At 42.3% G+C, this 19,027-nt stretch overlaps 1 long non-coding RNA gene across 1 annotated transcript in view; it reads right to left on the bottom strand.

The window, feature by feature from the left end:
- Positions 1 to 13,980: 13,980 nt before the first annotated feature.
- The window catches only part of LOC138758013 (uncharacterized), a 42,058-nt gene continuing 37,011 nt past the window's right edge, over positions 13,981 to 19,027 (bottom strand). Inside the window, exons 2-3 of the long non-coding RNA XR_011354056.1 lie at positions 16,488 to 16,605; positions 13,981 to 14,225 (exon numbers count right to left, since the gene is read on the bottom strand). This is a non-coding gene — a long non-coding RNA (uncharacterized lncRNA). The remainder of the gene's footprint in view (positions 14,226 to 16,487; positions 16,606 to 19,027) is intronic.

Genomic DNA, 19,027 nt, shown 5'->3' with positions numbered 1-19,027 from the left:
GGGCCGACGCTACAGCCGCTGCTGCCGCCGCCACGGACACCCCCGGGGCCGACGCTACCGCCGCTGCTGCTGCCGCCACAGACACCCCCGGGGCCGACGCTACCGCCGCCGCAGCCACCCCCGCGGCCAACCAGGTGCTCACCCTAGCGTCCATCGCTGACGACCGCCAGGGCCCGACCACCGATCACGAGCAACTACAAACCCCACTACTTACCATTCACCTGCCACAACAGCACTTCCGGGAGGTTCTCCAACCTTCTCCTCGAGCGTTGACTACGTCATCCCGTTGCGTGACGTCATCCCGTTGTGTGACGTCATCCCGTTGCGTGACGTCATCGCGCAAAACTCGCCTGTCAACTGCTTCAATAACATTAAACCAGCAATGCTCTCATCCCCTCACCAGAGCAATGGAACTGATTAAAGTGCATGGACACTACACCAATTGCTTATTTGACTCTGGGTCAACTGACAGTTTTATCCAGCCAGATCTGGCCCTCCGTTGGGGACTTGACATTATCCCCACTACCCAGAGGATCTCATTAGCGACGAGGTCGCACTCGACTGGGATAAAGGGGTATTGCATCGCCATGCTGGAAGTACAGGGCGTGACGGTCACCCACTTTAAATTATTCGTCCTTCCCCAATTGTGCGCCCCAGTGTTGCTGGGATTAGACTTCCAGTGTCAGTTCCAAACTGTGTCCCTACACTTTGGGGGACCCCACGCCCCCCTCTCGGTCTGCCATCGCCCCACTCCCGAAGCACCCGAGCAACCCGCCCCCGTGCCCCGGGGCCAATCCTGCGGCCTTTCCACACTCCGGATTGCCCCGCCAGCACTCTTCGCAAACCTCACCCCTGGCTGGAAGCCTGTGGCCACCAAAAGTCGGCAATATAGTTACGAAAACAGGCAATTCATTAGGAGTGAGGTGCGTAGATTGCTGGATGAGGGCATCATCGAACCCAGTTCAAGCCCCTGGAGAGCCCAGGTGGTGGTTGTCAAGAATGGGGAAAAACTACGGATGGTGGTCGACTATAGCCAGACCATTAACCGCTTCACACTCCTGGATGCGTACCCCCTGCCACGCATCACGGATGTGGTGAACCAGATCGCCCAGTACCGCATTTTCTCCACTATTGACCTACGTTCGGCCTACCACCAGCTCCCGATCCGCTGCGAGGACCGACCATTCACGGCCTTTGAAGCGAATGGGCGGCTATATCAATTTCTCAGGGTACCATTCGGGGTCACAAATGGTGTCGCGGTCTTCCAGCGGGAAATGGACAGGATGGTGGACCAGAACGGGCTAACCGCTACCTTCCCGTATCTGGACAATATCACCATCTGTGGCCACGACATGCAGGACCATGACGCCAACCTAGACAAATTTCTTCAAACTGCCCGTCAGCTAAACCTGACTTACAATTTGGACAAGTGTGTTTTCCGGACCACACGACTCGCTATTCTAGGTTGTGTGGTGGAAAACGGGATAGTCATGCCAGATCCTGACCGCATGCGTCCCTTAATGGACTTACCCCCCCCACATACCCAGAAAGCTCTCAAACGCTGCCTGGGCCTTTTCTCTTATTACGCCCAATGGGTTCCAAACTACGCCGACAAGGCACGTCCTCTTATCAAGACCACCTCTTTTCCCCTCTCGACCGAAGCCACAGCGGCTTTCGATCGAATCAAATCTGACATCGCTGCTGCGACGCTGCACGCGATCGATGAGTCTGTCCCGTTTCAAGTCGAGAGCGATGCATCCGACTTCGCCCTGGCAGCCACCTTGAACCAGGCCGGTCGGCCTGTAGCCTTCTTCTCCAGAACCCTCCAGGGTCCGGAGAGTAGACACTCCTCGATCGAGAAGGAGGCCCAGGCCATAGTTGAAGCGGTACGTCGTTGGAGACATTACCTCGCTGGGAGGCGCTTTACACTGTTGACTGATCAACGCGCGGTCTCCTTCATGTTCAGCAACACCCAGCGTGGTAAGATAAAAAACGACAAAATCGCCAGATGGAGAATCGAACTCTCCACCTTTAACTATGACATCCTGTACCGGCCTGGTAAGCTCAACGACCCGCCTGACGCGCTCTCCAGGGGGACGTGCGCCAGCATACAGATGGACAGACTACGGAAACTCCATGAGGCGCTCTGTCATCCAGGGGTCACTAGGTTTGCTCACTTTGTCAAGGCGCGCAACTTACCCTACACAGTTGAGGAGATCCGCTCCATGACCCGAGCCTGTTCGGTGTGCGCCGAATGCAAGCCCCACTTCTTCCGTCCGGATAACTCCCACGTCATCAAAGCCACCCGCCCCTTCGAGCGTCTTAGCGTAGACTTTAAGGGACCCCTACCGTCGACCAACCGTAATACCTACATCCTTACGGCCATCGACGAATACTCCCGCTTCCCATTCGCTGTGGCCTGCCCAGACACCACTGCCACCTCAGTGATACAGGCCCTTCACAGTATTTTCACCATCTTCGGGTACCCCAATTCCATCCACAGTGACAGGGGGTCCTCATTCATGAGTGCAGAGCTGCAACAGTACCTTCTGGAGTGTGGTATTGCTTCAAGCAGGACCACGAGCTATAACCCACGCGGTAATGGCCAGGTCGAGAGGGAGAATGCCACCATATGGAGAGCGGTTACACTGGCTCTCCGGTCTAAAGGTCTCCCCACCTCTCACTGGCAGGAGGTTCTCACTAGTGCCTTACACTCCATCCGCTCCCTCCTATGTACTGCAACAAATGCCACCCCCCACGAAAGGATGTTCCTTTTCCCGAGGAAATCCGAATCGGGAACCACTGTACCGGCATGGCTCACCGTCCCTGGCCCCGTCCTTTTGCGACGCCACGTCCGGCACTCAAAGAACGACCCCTTGGTCGACCGAGTGACTCTACTCCACGCGAACCCACATTACGCATACGTGGAGTTCCCAGACGGGCGGGAGGACACTGTTTCGGTGCGGGACCTAGCTCAGGACGCGGTAGACCCAGCAAACCCCCCAACTCCTTATGCTCCAGGCCCCGTGCCGCAACAGAAGGACCAACAGCACCCCAATGACTCGGGCCACCCTGCCGACAAAACGACTGGGGAATTGAGTGACGGAGCAGTCGCACCCGATGAGCCCGCTGGTGACACCACTCCAGCGACCCCAATCCCGGCACCACGGCGGTCACGCCGGATGGTCAGACCCCCTGACCGCTACAGTCCTTGACCTACCCCTTCCTTTTCATTCTCTCCCTCGTTTTTGTTTTTTTTTTTTTCCCGGGTCAATTCTCCAAGAAGGGGTGAATGTGATAGTACAGATCTATCACCAATGTACATAGTGTATATAGTTACTGTATCTAGACTGTGCTTACAGCGATTGGCTGAGAGCTAAGCCACACCTATTGTTTGGGCCTTAAAGGGTTGTGTCCCTAGCCAGGTCGGATCATTCCGGACTGGTCGGCCACCTGTGAAGAGCTCCGGTCTTTTGCTAATAAAAGCCTTGGTTTGGATCAACAAGTCTTTGGTTCTTTCGACGAGCTCTACAAGGAGATAAAACAGAGAAATGAAAAATGGACCATTTTCAAATGGGGCAGGCAGTCACAAAGACTGGTGTTTCAATCTGCCTCCACAGTGTGTGATCCATATTAGTGACTTAAATTAAGAGATAGAGCATATTGCTTCTACACTTATTGATGGTGCAAAGCTAAGTAATAAAGTAAACTGAAGAGCTTGCCAAAAGGCTAAAAATAGATGTTGATGGAGGTAACAGGCAGCATAATGATGCAGCTAGTAGAGCTGCTCTCTCACAACCCCATTGATTAGTGTTCACTCCTGATCTCTGTCGGTGTGGAGTTTGTATGTCCTGCCATTTACAACACAGATTTTCTCCTGGTTATCAGGCTTCCTCTTACATCCTAAAACAACTTGATTGGTTAATTGAACTCTCCAAATTGCTCCACTGTGAAGATGAGTTGTGGAAGCTGAGGAGAATTGATGAGGGTGCGGGGAGAATAGGCCACTGGTAAAAGGAGTGGGGAATGGAGTTGGTCTCTGAGGCAGATTTGGTAAGGAGGAATGACCTCCAGGGTTGAGTGGAAGCTGATAGGTGGGACATATTGTGGAAAATGCAAGATGTAAAGAGAGTAGAATATTTTGTAGCTGAGGGGTGTTGGTACTGAAAAAAACAGAAGACTGCAGATGCTGATATCTGGAACAACAAACACCGTGTTGGAGGAACTCATGATTTGAGGAGCATTTGTGGAAGAAAAAGAGTTGTCGACATTTGGTCCAGAATGTGACATCAAGGCAATCATAATGAAGGGTCCTGTCCCAAAATGTTGACACCCTCAACAGTGGTGTCATCTGTGAATTCGGGATGGAGTTCAAGTGGTGTTTGGTTTTGTACATGGGAGGGGTGAGTACACAGTTTTTCAAAGCTCAAGTGTTGAGGATGATCGTGCTCTCTCCAAACAGTATGTTGGAAAAGAAATCAAAGATACAGTTGCAGAGAGGTTACAGAGACCAAGGTCCAATAGATGGGAATGAGTTTAGTTAGGACTATAGTGTTGAAGGTGGAGCTGTAGTCAATAGGTAGTGGTCTAGTATATGTATTCTTGTTGTCCAGGTGTCCCGGGTCTAAGTGGAGTGCAAGGGAAATGACATCTGCTGAACCTTAGCGAAGGCTCATGCATTTCATATATTATACTTTGGAAATGTTTCAAGTCTAGAAACATAATTTTTTAAATGATTTTATCAATATATTGTTCTTTCAGACATTGCTTTGTCAATTTATGACATCTGGATTTTGAACATCTATAACTTTTTATCCAAGAATCAAGTAGGTTAGATAAATAATGGTTGAATTCTCATAAAACACAATTAAATAACATGAAGTATTAATTGTAATGAAAAATCAACTATTAGAATTACAGATTTTCTTCTGCATTGTGTGAAGGTTTCAAAAACTTTAAATTCTATTTCACACCAAATAAAATACAGGAGTATAATTATATTTTTTCAACACATTAAAAGTACACTTTACAATCTTCAAACATTGCTACCTATTTTAGGGATTGTGCAAGACTACAAACAAATACCTGGTCATGGAAAGGTACCTGTCAAGAATCCGAACATTAATCATGAAAAAAATAAACACACAGAAATCCTGGAAGAAGTCAGCAGGTTTTGTTATGTTCATATGAGGAAAAGATATTTTACTGATGTTTTGGGCCTGAACCATTCCTCAAGGTATTAACCATGATGTGATTTTCTTTGGAACTGCCTCTGTTCAGAATACATTGGAATATTTGAGTGCAGTCATCTGGCTTGTAAATGTTTACGTCAAAATGTATACATCTTGTTGCTTGGAGACCAAACATTTCAGGCAATTTTGTGTATTAAAAGTGATAAAGGTAACTATGAAAATAAGGAAAATATGAAGTGCTGCTGTTTGGTTGTCAATGTGTTTGTAAATCTTCAAATTATGGCAAGAAAATATGTTTCTCTCCAATTATTAAAAAGCAATAATCTCAAATATCAGATTAAAAAATTGGACTAGTGATTATGTACTTTCCACTAAGCATACACACATTCTGTTTACCTATTCAGAATACTACTTATTCAAGATTAATTTTCAATAATGGTCAGAGTTGGGCATTACAGCAAGTGTAGGATTGCCTTAAACTATAGAACTGAATGATCCTTGTCCTGTAGCAAGATTTTCGGCCAACAGAACACATGTTAGCCAGACGAGAGGTGAATCTGGAAGCATGGTTTTGTCTCTAACCCTGGGCAAGGAGAAAATCACTTGGCAGATCGATATGTCCATGTTCTGGAATAATCCAAAAAAAAAATCACCCACGAGAGATGCTGTTCAAGTACTGAACAAAAAAATATAATGGTGAAGGAAACATACAAACATAAAATTCACCACGGTATTGATGCACCATCAATCACTCAGGAGACTATTGTGGAGAAACCAATAGGATTTAATACACTTGAGAACATGGCATATGAGTTTCAGGGGGCTGCAGCCACCTTTATACAGGAGCCTGTGAGATAAAACCAGCCAATAGGTATGCTTGACCACATAATTGTACATCACAGTGGTTTACCACAAGCATCTCATCATCTACTAAGTTGGCGAGAAAAAGTTGAAAAGAAAAAGCATAGCATTAGTTTTATGCATTAGAAAGGCTTTGGTCAGGGGGGGCGTGGCAAGATGGCGTAAGGATCAGACGTGCCTTCCAGTCCTCTCCTGACTCTATCTTATTGTTTTGTCTAGAAATGCCCGTTAAAATTCTTTAAAAGTTTAGATAATTTCAGTGCTGTTAATTTAACTTATGATGGTACAATTGGTGGAAAAGAGCAAAAAAAAACAACAGATCATCAAAAAAACTACATTTTCCAAAAGTTCAAGTTTTGGAGCGTACCTACAGGAAAGACACCGGGACTCAGCGTGAAATGGATCCCAGGAGAGAGGTACCGTGTTCGGATGTAGAGCTCTATGTTACATCGGTAGAGCCCCCTAAAGAGGGCACCAAACAGCCTTTAGAACAAAGAGTTACTCAAAGGCATTTGTCAACTGTAGAGGTGGCGCTGCAAACTGCATCTTTTGAGATACAAGAACCTATACAACTTGATGTACTGGGAGAATTTAATACATTATGGACTGGGGAAAACCCCACCCAGCGTCCTCCAGTCATTGGTGGAGAGGCTATGGCTGGGGTTTCCACACGCATTCATACTACAAAGAAGGCAACCAGAATGAAGGAAGGAATAGAAGATCCTTTGGAGAAGAAGCAGGAATCTGTTGAGCCAAAATCTCTTCCAATTGAAAAGATTTTTGTGAATCTTGAATCCAAATTATCTTATACAATGCAGGTATTATTCAAGATTATGACTGAACTTGGTACTAGGTTTAATACTTTGGTGAAAATACATTCTCAACAGATGGCTGAGTTTGGAGCTTTTAAGCTTGAAGTGAGAGATAAATTTAATTCATGTAAAGAAGATATAGACGAAATACGGGATCAAGTTTTTGATGTGACCAAAATGGTCGAAGACTTACAAACTCAAAATAAAAATTTGGTGAAAAAGATTAATTATTTGGAAAACCAATCCAGACGGAACAATATAAAGATTATTGGTTTGCCGGAAGGTATGAAGGGACCAGACCCAAGAAAATTTTTTACTGAATGGATTCCGCAGGTGTTGGGTCAAGAATATTTCCTGGAAGGTATAATACTGGAACGTGCTCACAGAGCCTTGCGTAGATGACCTATTTCAGGTCAAAGTCCAAGACCTGTTTTGGTTCGTTGCTTGAATTATTACAACAGAGAAATAATTTTACGAGTGGCTATTAGAAATGCACAACAGAGAAAATCACCCTTGATGATTCAAAATAATCGAGTTTTCTTCTATGCGGATTTGAGTCAAGAAGTTATGTTCCAACGCCGGGAATTTAATCCTGCTAAAGTGTTGTTGTGGAAGAAAGGTTATAAGGCAACCTTTAGATATCCAGCTGTTTTGAAGGTTTTTCAAGATGGTTGCCAACCAAAGTTCTTTGATTCTCCAAAGGAAGCTATAGCATTTGCTCAAGAACTGCCAATTACTCAGTTTCAACAGAGACATAGTCCGCCGCGATCTCTAAGGAGACAAGAGATGGAAGAAAAGAGCCGTCCTCCAAGAAGGAATGGTTGTAATGGTGACTCGGCAGTTGGAGCTGATTAAAAGAAGAGTTGTCCTTTTTTTTCTAATTTTTTTTTTAAAAAGGGGTATTAAATAATGATGATGTTAGTTTAAGATGAAGTGAGAGCTGGGGGAGAGAACTGGATAGGCACTATTTCCTGAAAGTCATCTGCTACGTGTGAGTTATCTCACACCCATTGTTTTGGGAGTTACTGCATTGCGCGGTTTAGATGGGAGGGGGTATTTTTAACCTCCTACCCGTTTTTTTTTCCTTTTTTTTGTATTATTAGATTAAAGAGTGAAGGGGTTTTGTTTTGTTTAAATATATAAAAAAAGCATAAGAAAGTATTTGATTGTTTAAAAAACTAAAAATTGATGTGGTTTTTTTTGTAAAGTTTATTTAGTAGATAAGGAATATCTGAAATTTAAATGTGAATGGGATGGATAAGTTTTTTTTTTATATATATTTTTTCTTTAACTTTAAGGTGAAAGGAGTGGTAATTCTGGTGTATATTATTTTGGTATTTTAGTTATAGAACGAAGGGAATAATGGTGAAAGATATAAATTGAATTGTACAATTTTTAATGAGGCTTGAATTTTGTTTGTGGTTTATGCTCCATTTGTTGAAGATATAGATTTCGTTGTAGATGTGTTTTTATTATTCGGATATCTGAATTTTAACGTAATGATTGGGGATATTTAAATGTGGTATTGGAGCTTTTATTGGATAACTATTTAAGAGTAAAAGGGAAAAATAGTGGAAAAGTACTAAAATTGAATTATACAATGCTTAATGAGGTTTGAATTTTGTTTTAAGATGGTGGTTTATGTGACTAATATGATGATAGATGTGAAGTTAGTTGATATTTGGTGAAGGTTTATCTCTATAAAGTTTTTTTTTCATCTTTTTTTTCATGCTACAATTTTTTTTAAAGAATTGATTATTGTTTAAGAATTTTTGATAGACAATGTTACTAACTTTACTAATTTTTTATATTAAGTTTGAGTTAAATATATGTTTCATCTTAACTCCGTTTGTTAAATATATGCATTTAAGTTTGATTTAAATATGTTTTAAAAGTCTGATATTTTAGTGTTAATTACTTTTCTTTTTGTTAGTATTTTAATAGGTTATGTTTTTGTTATTTTTTTGTAAGTGGGTTTTTTTCTCACATATATTATTAACTTTATTAATTCTTCACTCTTTATTTTGGGGAGAAGGGGGGGTTGGACTAATTTGAGTTGGGTTATTAATGTGTAATAATTATTGGGGAGGGTATAGTTTATTTAGATTACTGATATTGTATTGTAATTTTATTCTTAATTTTTTTTTAATGTAATCCTATATGTTATTCATGTTATAAAATCTTAAATAAAGTTTAAAAAAAAGAAAGGCTTTGGTCAATCCAATCAAATTCTGTCTCTACTCACATCACATTGTTAATGTTAACTTTTCATTCTCCTCAAGATGCCCTGCAAGATATTGGGTGGATGTTAAATACTTCTGAACAGCAGCTGCATAATCACCTGTGTCATTATGACAGCTCTGGGTTATCTGATGGTGAATCTTATCTTGAGAATCTCATTAACAAATGTAGATCACAATCCAGCCAATTAATTAGTTTGTAGAAGCTCAGGAAGCCTGTCAGCAAAAACACAATTAAGGGTTGCAGGGTGATGCAGCAATTTGTGCTGCATTCCTGCAGCTCCAGTGACCCCGGCTTGAACCTTACTCTATGCATTTCCAGTGGGCCCTCAAATTTCTGCCAGCTCAGAATCAGAATCATACAACTCAAAAACAGGCCCTTCAGCCCACAAGTTCATGCTAACCAACTATACACTGTATCCAATCTTTGGCTGATATGATTTACTCGTTAGTCAATGGTGAATGGATCAAAAGGGTGTTGATTAAGAAACTCAATGGTGGAAAAATATATTACTTTATTCTCAACAAAAGAATGTTAATTCCCTGTTATCAAGTTGCTATACTATGGTGGGGGGGGGAGCGTGGCAAGATGGCATAGAGTCTAGATGTGCAATCTCGGCCTCTCTGGCCAGACTTTTAAATATCCATTTTTTAACCCTTTGTTTCCGAGTTTAAACTTTTTTAATTTTAGTTTAAAGTACTAAGGAATTATTATGGCCACTAATGGTAAAAAGGCTAAATCTCAAGTCCAAAGGAAGATACATTTTCGAAGTGTTGAAGATTTGGGGCTAGACAACTTGAAGCAACCCCAGATTCAATTTCTTCATTGTCTAAATCCCAAAGATCGCCTGTGGAGGCTGAAAAGGAAATGCATCAGGCAGCATTACAATCTGAAGAAATCATTTTTTTTTTGATAATTGATGAGAAAACAACAAGATGTGGGGGGAGACCAACGGCTACTCTCTGAAGAAGTCGGGATGCTGTCGCTGGGAGTCCAGGCTCGCAGTAAAACTTTTAAAATGCCTTCTGTTGAATTGCAGCAGGAGCTGCAGTTACCTTGTTCTGCCACAATGTCAGAGAGAGCAGAGCTGAGATTTACGGATTCACAGTGTATGCAATTGAATGCAGTTATTCAACCTATGTTGACATCTCTAATGAATGAGATGGTTCAAATGAATGCTGGTATAAATTCAGAATTAAATATGGTTAAGACATGTGTGGATGCATCTTATAAAGAATTTTTAAAAATTCAGACTGCTTTTTTGGACTGTAAACAACAAGTGACTTCTGACACAGAAAAAGTGTTGAAGGTGGAAAAATCAGTAATAGAATTAAGAGATCATGAGAAGGAGCTAGAAAGAAAAATAGATTATCTGGAAAATCAAAGTAGAAGGAGTAAAGTGAAAATTGTTGGTTTGCCAGAAGGTATAGAAGGACAAGATCCTCTTTGTTTTTTTAAAGACTGGATTCCGCAAAGATTAGGGCAAGATTTTTTTCTCTGGGGGATTGGCACTGGAAAGAGCACATAGAGCATTAAGAAGAATACTCTCAGCTGGTCAACCCCCGAGACCGGTAATAATTCGATGTCTGAGTTATTTGGATAGAGAAGCAATACTTTGACTTGCAATACAAAATGCAAGACAACGACTAACCCCATTATTGATTCAGAATAGTAGAGTCTTTTTTTAATCCTGATCTGAGTCAAGATGTCATTCAATGTCGACATCGATTTAATCCAGTTAAAGAAGCCTTGTGGTGTAAAGGTTATAAGTCTACTTTTCGTTACCCTGCAGTGTTGAAGGTCTTTTATGGAGACTGTCAATTTCATTTTTTTGAAACTGATAGTGAAGCAATGAGTTTTGCTGACTCATTGCCAGATATAAGAGGACAAAGACGTAGCCCACCATTATTTCCTAAAGAAAAGTCTGGTGGTTCTGGAAATGGAAGAAATGGCAGAAATAGGAAAAATGGGAATGGAAAGAGTCCACCTCCTTCTGAAATGGGATCTTCGAGATTGGAGTCTTTTGGATGAAAAGATGAATTTTCTTATTTTATTATTTCTTTTGTTATTATGATACTTGGATGTTACTGATTGTTTAGCTGGGGAGGGGGAGATTTGCACTAAGTTCTTTACTAGTCATCAGCCACTGGTGGGTGATCCACACCTAATTTTTGTTTAAGGGATTACTACATTTTGGTAGTTTTTTTTTTGGGGGGGAATTTTCTAAAAGTTTATTTATTTATTTATTTTTAAACTTTTGTTTCTTTGTTTTTATTTGTGATTTTTTTTATTGGAGGGCCTATATGCATTTATTTGAGTTTTTATATAAAGATATTATTGGTATTTAGTAATAATAGTAGATATGTCAAAGTTGAGGTTTGCTACTTTTAATGTTTGAGGATTAAATAGTACGATTAAACGTAAGCGAGTCTTGGCGTATATTAAGAAAATGAAAATTGATATTGCCTTTTTAAACATTTAATGAAGTTACGGATAAATAAAAATGAAGGTACCAGAGAAGAGTTATATTTCATTAATGTATCAAATATTACAGGATGGTATGGATAAAAAGGGTTGGGATAGATCTAAAATTAAATGGGAAGCGGATATTGGTTTTACTTTTTCTGCAGAGGATTGGTTAGATATTTGTTATCATAGTGTCTCTTTCTTTGGCTTGGCTTCACGGACGAAGATTTATGGAGGGGTAATGTCCACGTCAGCTGCAGGCTCATTTGTGGCTGACAAGTCCGATGCGGGGCAGGCAGACACGGTTGCAGCGGTTGCAAGGGAAAATTGGTTGGTTGGGGTTGGGTGTTGGGTTTTTCCTCCTTTGTCTTTTGTCAGTGAGGTGGGCTCTGCGGTCTTCTTCAAAGGAGGTTGCTGCCCGCCGAACTGTGAGGCACCAAGATGCACGGTTTGAGGCGATATCAGCCCACTGGCGGTGGTCAATGTGGCAGGCACCAAGAGATTTCTTTAAGGAGTCCTTGTACCTCTTCTTTGGTGCACCTCTGTCTCTGTGGCCAGTGGAGAGCTCGCCATATAACACGATCTTGGGAAGGCGATTGTCCTCCATTCTGGAGACATGACCTACCCAGTGCAGTTTGATCTTCAGCAGCGTGGATTTGATGCTGTCAGCCTCTGCCATCTCGAGTACTTCAATGCTGGAGATGAAGTCGCTCCAATGAATGTTGAGGATGGAGTGGAGACAATGCTGGTGGAAGAGTTCTAGGAGCTGTAGGTGATGCCGGTAGAGGACCCATGATTCGGAGCCGAACAGGAATATGGGTATGACAATGACTCTGTATATGCTAATCTTTGTGAGGTTTTTCATTTGGTTTTTTTTCCAGACTCTTTTGTGTAGTCTTCTAAAGGCGCTATTTGCCTTGGCGAGTCTGTTGTCTATCTCGTTGTTGATCCTTGCATCCGATGAAATGGTGCAGCCGAGATAGGTAAACTGGTTGACCACTTTGAGTTTTGTGTGCCCGATGGAGATGTAGGGGGGGGGGGCTGGTAATCATGGTGGGGAGCTGGCTGATGGAGGACCTCAGTTTTCTTCAGGCTGACTTCCAGGCCAAACATTTTGGCAGTTTCCGCAAAACAGGATGTCAAGCACTGAAGATAGTGTAATGATTGTGTAATTGATTGATAAATGCATGTTATGCAATGATTGATTACAATTTTTTACATCAGTTGTGTTTGACACCTGAAAAATTGAAAAAATATGATTTTAATGAGTCAGATTTGTGTTTTAGATGTGGTGATATGTTTGGAACTTTTTTTCATGCTGTTTGGTCATGTGTGTCTTTTTGGAAGAAAATTCAATCGATTTTAGAATATCTGTATAAGATGAAAATAGTTTTAGATCCAACAGTATTTTTATTGGGTAGTTTGTAACCTCTGAAAGGCTTGGGATTAGATAAGTTTCAGCTTGCTTTTATATATTTTGATATTATCCGTAGTGAAAAAATGTATTGCTAGTATGTGGAAAGATACAAATATGATTGATATTAATAGATGGCATAATGAGATGAAATATTGTTTAATAATGGAAAAAATTACATATGTTTTGCATGATAATTATAATTTTTTAATTGATAAGTGGCTGTTATATTCAGAATATTTACATTTCAATTTATATTGATTAGATTTTAATATGTATATTTAACCTTTTTTAATATTCTTTCTTTTTTCTTTTTTTATGGCTGTCCTTAGGAGAGTTGGCTGAAGTGGGGGGGGGATTTTTTCTTTTCTTTTTTTTCTCTTTATATATATATATATATATATATATATATAATGTTTATGTTCTTGTTAAATGCTGTATATATCATATTTTATTTGTTTTTTGAATGAATAAATAAAGTTTTAAAAAGTTTCTATACTACAGATTAACAAGATAAAGGAACAGGGTTGATGGATTAATCTACATTGGACAGCAGGAGCTGAGAGTTGTTAGTTACCTAACAAGGAAGCCTTGTTCTTCCATCCTCTGCCTCCAATAATATTTCTCTCTCTTCCCCCTTACTTTCTGTTTTAATTTTTTTAAATTTAGACATATAGCCCAGCAACAGGCTATTTCAGCCCACGAGCCAGTGCCACTCAATTACACCCAATTAAACTACAACCCCAGTACATTTCGAATGGTGAAAGGAAATTGGAACCACCAGGGAAATCCCACGCAGACACGGGGGGAACGTACCAACTCTTGACAGACAGTGCGGGATTCAAACCCTGATCTCGACTGCTGACATCGAAATGTCATTCTGCTAACCACTCCGCTAACCATACTACCCCATAATTGAACTCTACTAATCTCTCTTTTTTTACCTACTATCCCCCTCCCCCCAACACAATCACACACACACATGTAGACCAGGAGATTTTAATGTTATGCTGTTATGTCTTCAATGCTGTTATCAGTCTCTCAACCTGATCAGCTGAAAAAAGCTGAAAATAGGACAAAAAAATATAAATTCTCCAGGGCCTTTCTATCTCTCTTCTTGTCATATTTGCTCCATTCTGCTGTCTCCAATCTTTTCCCATCTTCCCAGAAGTAACAACCTCAATGAGTCAAAAGTATTCTTCTGCTCCATTGTTTCTGCCTGCTACATGTGGCCTTATCCTATAAGAAACAGTCTTCAGTAAATAAAAAAAACAAGCAAAAACATTCTCACCCATTGAATCTTGTGTGAATTCTGTGGTGAACTACTGAACTGCTGTATCCCTGATAACCTGGTTTTGCCCAGTCCTGTGACTGTACCTGTGGCCCCTCCCTCTTTGACATTGTGTAAAGCTTCCAAAACCTTGGCCCTTCCCCAGAAATCCAGGGTCACGGCACTGGATAAGTGGGAGATTTATCTACAGTCCCCTGATGCCTCAGACAGCTTTGAACTCTGTCCATGCTACAAAATCCAGCTGGCTGCCACAGACACTAACAGCCTGCATCTTCTCTTCTCCTGGGTCACACTCTGAGTATTCCCAATAATCAGGGGCGCCACCATGTGCATGGAAGCAATGGATATACTTAAGGGACAATACAGGGAGAAAGTTAACAAAGAATATGCCTGGCACATGCTGGCCACCAACACACAGTGACTAGGCGAATCGGGCGAGGAGTTCCTCCAGGCCCTGTGGGGACTTGCATGGATATGCAACTTCCAGGCAGTATCAGCCACCCAAAACATGGAAGACATGATCCAATATGCCTATGTTGGAGTCATCAGATCTGACTATGTGTGCCAGAGGTTACTTGAGCAGAGTAAATTAGACTTAAAAGGGGCATGTGATGTTACAAAGTTGCAGAGATCGCCCTCCACAACGTGGAAGCGTACTCTGCGAATGGGCCTTCACAGGGTTCGCCGTCCTGGGATGCAGGTCTGCTGCCATGCCCGATTAACAAACCCGCCACAGCTGCTGTCTCCAGGAACACCCGAAGTGCTACTTCTGCGGCCAGGTAAAACACTCCTGAAATCGTTGCCCGGTGAGAAACATGATGTGTTCCAAGTACAGGAAGACGAGCCATTACGCTCCATTTATTGATTTGGGGTTAGATAAATTTCAGACAGCATTTCTTCATTTAGCATTGGCTGTAGCACGTAAATGTGTTGCGATTTCATGGAAAGATGATGTTGAGGTAAATGTGACTCGTTGGCATAATGAGTTGTATTTATACCCGTTGTTCATCCACAGCGACCGGGGATCCTCGTTTGTGAGCAACTGGGGATCCTCGTTTATTAGCTACGAGCTGCGCCAATTCCTGCACCACCAGGTGGACCACGAGGTACAATCCCTGGGGAATGGACAGGTCGAGAGAGAATGGCACCTTGTAGAAGGCCATCCTTCTTGCCCTGAAGTCCAGGGGACTGCCTGTCTCTCATTTGCAGGAGGTCCTTCTACAGGCATTCCACTCCACTCAGTCTCTGCTATCTACTACCTCTAATGCTACCCCTTACAAAAGAATTTTCTCCTACCCCAGGAGGTCACTTCGGGGACCCCACTACCCTCCTGGCTGTCATCTCTTGGGCAAGTCCTGCTACAAAAACACACAAAAGGGTCACAAAACCAACCCCCTGGCCAAAAGGATTCAGCTCCTCCACGCAAACACCCAATACGCATATATCCCCTACCGGATGGGCATGAGGAAATGGTCCCCATGCACGTGGGGGCCCCCAAGGAGCACACCCACCAAGCAGCACTCCCCTCCTTCCACGGACATGCAATATGTACTGTTGCACCTTCCCCCCACCCTAGTCACTCTGGCTGAACCGTCACGCCCCCAGCCGGCCAACACACAGATGAAGGTCTGGGACAAGACTGTAACCCGACTGCATCAACCGGTGCTTCACTGTCCAGTACAGAAGATCAAACCACCTGTAAAACTTTGTGCCACATGTCACCCTGCCAGACAATTTTAAAAAAGGGTCAATGTGGTGAACTGCTGTATTCCTGATTGCCTGTCTCTGTCCCATCCTGTGACTGTACCTGTGGCTTCTCCCTGTTTTGATCTTGTATAAAGCCTCTAACACGCTGACCCTTCCCCAGGAAGCCTGGGTCAAGGCAAAGGATGAGTTACCTGTCCATTGTGAATAAAAGCCTGTAGATCAGTTACTCAGTCTCACCCTCTCGAATTATTTACTGTGCGTCAAATTCACAAGTATACAGTTTGAAAATGTCTTTTGAAAATAAAACATACAGGAAATCTAAATTAAAAATAGAAAATACTGGAAATACTCAGCAGGTCAGGTGAAAGATCCCCAATTATGACTTGAAACATTAATTCTGTTTCACTTCCCTCAGATGTAATGTGATTTGTGAGGTATTTCCACAATTTTCTACTTTTATTTTGTGGATATCTTTTGTCACCCAAATGTTTGCCACTTCTTACCTGCAAGATTCATGTGCAATGCTAGCAATACCTTGCCCCAGCATCAAATCTTTCTGCAGCGACTTGCTCATGTGTACAAATGTGTAAGAGGCAAAGATTAGCCTGAATTAAGCTTCATCTATTTGATAAATAAGAAAAGATCTCCATGACATACAAGAACAAAAATTCTAGCTATGACTGTTTTACCAATCTTCCAAAGGCTGAGAGTATTGCAAAATTTAGCAATGTCCACTCTCTTCTCTTTTTTATTTTTCACACTATGAACCATATTAACCAAAATACACACAAACATTTCCCTCTTGAATATACAGTGTCATTTTCTCCCCTTTTCCCCTCTCCCTTCCCTCCTTCTTTCCCACCCCCCTCCCTACCCACTAAAAGTTCAACAGAGACAATACAATAAACCCATTAAACAATGTCATCACATAGTGAAAATAAACAAGAAAATTGTGTCATCTACTTTTACACACTGGGTCAGTTCATTTCGTCTTATTCTCATTCTGTCATTTTACAGGGTGGAGGTCTGCGGTAGGCCCTCTCTGTTGTGTTCCATGTACGGTTTCCAAATTTGTTTGAATACTGTGATATTATTTCTTAAATTATATATTATTTTTTCCAATGGAATACATTTATTCATTTCTATGTACCATTGCTGTACTCTCAGGCTCTCTTCTGATTTCCAGGTTGACATTATACATTTTTTTGCTCCAGCTAAGGCTATCATAATAAATCTTTTTTGTGCTTCATCCAAATTGAGACCTTCTCAAAGTATAAAAAAAGAACTGTGATTTTGAAGAAAGCTGACGTTCTTTGTTGTGTTTATTGGAGCAACATACCAGTGTATTGATATGAAAGCCTCCACCACCTCCTTTGGCTTTCAAAAACTTAAATCCTACTTTTGGTAGCAATCCCCATTAATTTTAGGCAACAGTCTTTGAAATGACAGCTTGATGGAAATCCCACCCATGTAGTCTGCTCACTATTCTTCATCCTCTCTGTGAAATAAGCATACTGCATATAAATTATCATAACACACTGTTGAAATTCATGTGAAATATGACCTTTAATCTACTCCCAGTGGATGGTACTAGACTGTCTGGAAAATTGGCTTGTAATTTCTGCTGATCCAGTAACTACAGAGCTACTTGTGTACTACAATAATCAATTAATGTTGCTAATTTAATTACAACCAGCAAAACTGCAATCACAACAGACGATTATCTGCTGACATTGGATGACTTAATACCCGTTAACTTAAATTCGTTTGTCTGCTCCTACTGCTTAAGTGCAGCATTTTTCTGCTGCTTATTTAGGTTTCTTCAGGTGCCTTCTCCACCAAGAATGCGCCTGCAGAAGTGGAAGCAGAGCTGTGGAATTACCGTTCAGGCAGCAGGGCTAAAAGCACAGCGCTGGCCACCTGAAGGGACAGCTGCATGGGAGGCGCCTCTGAGTGCACTCTGGCTCCTGTCCACTGTCAGCTGTACTCCTGCCCACTGATGTGATGTCATTTTCAGCACAACTAGAAGGAAAGCAGGATGATGGCAGACCCGGAGTAGGCAAGAGACATAATGATGATGGTTTCAGGCTTTCTGAGTGTTCAGACCAAGATATGTCAATACTAGGTGATGCTATGAATGCTGTTGAAGCTCTTCAAATGTCCTTGAGATCTGCAGTCAGGAGAAGGTTCCTGCAAAGGTTGTGGGCAAGAAGCCGGCAGTTAAAGGCTGAAAGGTGTGCAGAGCTTAGGCGCTGCAGATGAAGGAGAATGCTGCTTGTCAGTCAATTAGCTCTGGTGACACATCGGTCTCTCTGGAGGTTGAACCGATCCCAAGGTGCTGAGTTCTGAAGTAATGTCCTCACCAAATTTGAAGATGATGAGTGGAGGAGACACTTTCGTATGTTGCGTGGCACCTTTCACTTCGTGCTGGAGCTCATAGAATCTCACCTGAAGCCGCATAGGCCAAGCTTGCAGCCACCATTGGAGCCATGACTTTGATTAGCTGTGGCCCTGTGGTAGTATGCCACCACTTGTGAGTATTGATCCATCAGTACCATCTTTGGAATAGGTGTCAGTACCATGTGCATGGTGGTGCAGCAGGTGACTGCCGCTTTGAGGAAGTTCCTTGGTAAGCATTTCATCTCCCTGCCAAGTGGAACATGTCTCCAGGAGACCATTGATGGCTTTGCGGAAAAGCGATACCCAATGTGTGCTGGTGCTATTGATGGGTCATATGCTGCAGCCTACTACAATTGCAAAGGGTGGCACTCGGTGGTTCTGCAAGCAGTGGTCGACCACAGGTTCTGGTGAGTTAAGCCTTTATTGATCTTTATCACCTCACATCTCATTGTCTATAACTTCAATGTGCTTTCCATTCATGTTACAGATTCTCAGATGTGTTTGTGGGCTGGCCTGGCTGCACGCATGATGCCCAAGTGCTTGCCAACTCTTCTCTGTATAGAAAGGCAGAGGACCAGGCCTGATACCTCTTCCCAAGTGACGTGAGTGTTCACCTTTCAAAGCTCCGTGTGTCAACGTTATA

Source organism: Narcine bancroftii, chromosome 3, assembly GCF_036971445.1.
Source record: "Narcine bancroftii isolate sNarBan1 chromosome 3, sNarBan1.hap1, whole genome shotgun sequence".
Classification (NCBI taxonomy): Eukaryota; Metazoa; Chordata; class Chondrichthyes; order Torpediniformes; family Narcinidae; genus Narcine; species Narcine bancroftii.
Note: the sequence above shows the minus strand (reverse complement) of the source record. Positions and strands in the feature narration are given on the sequence as shown.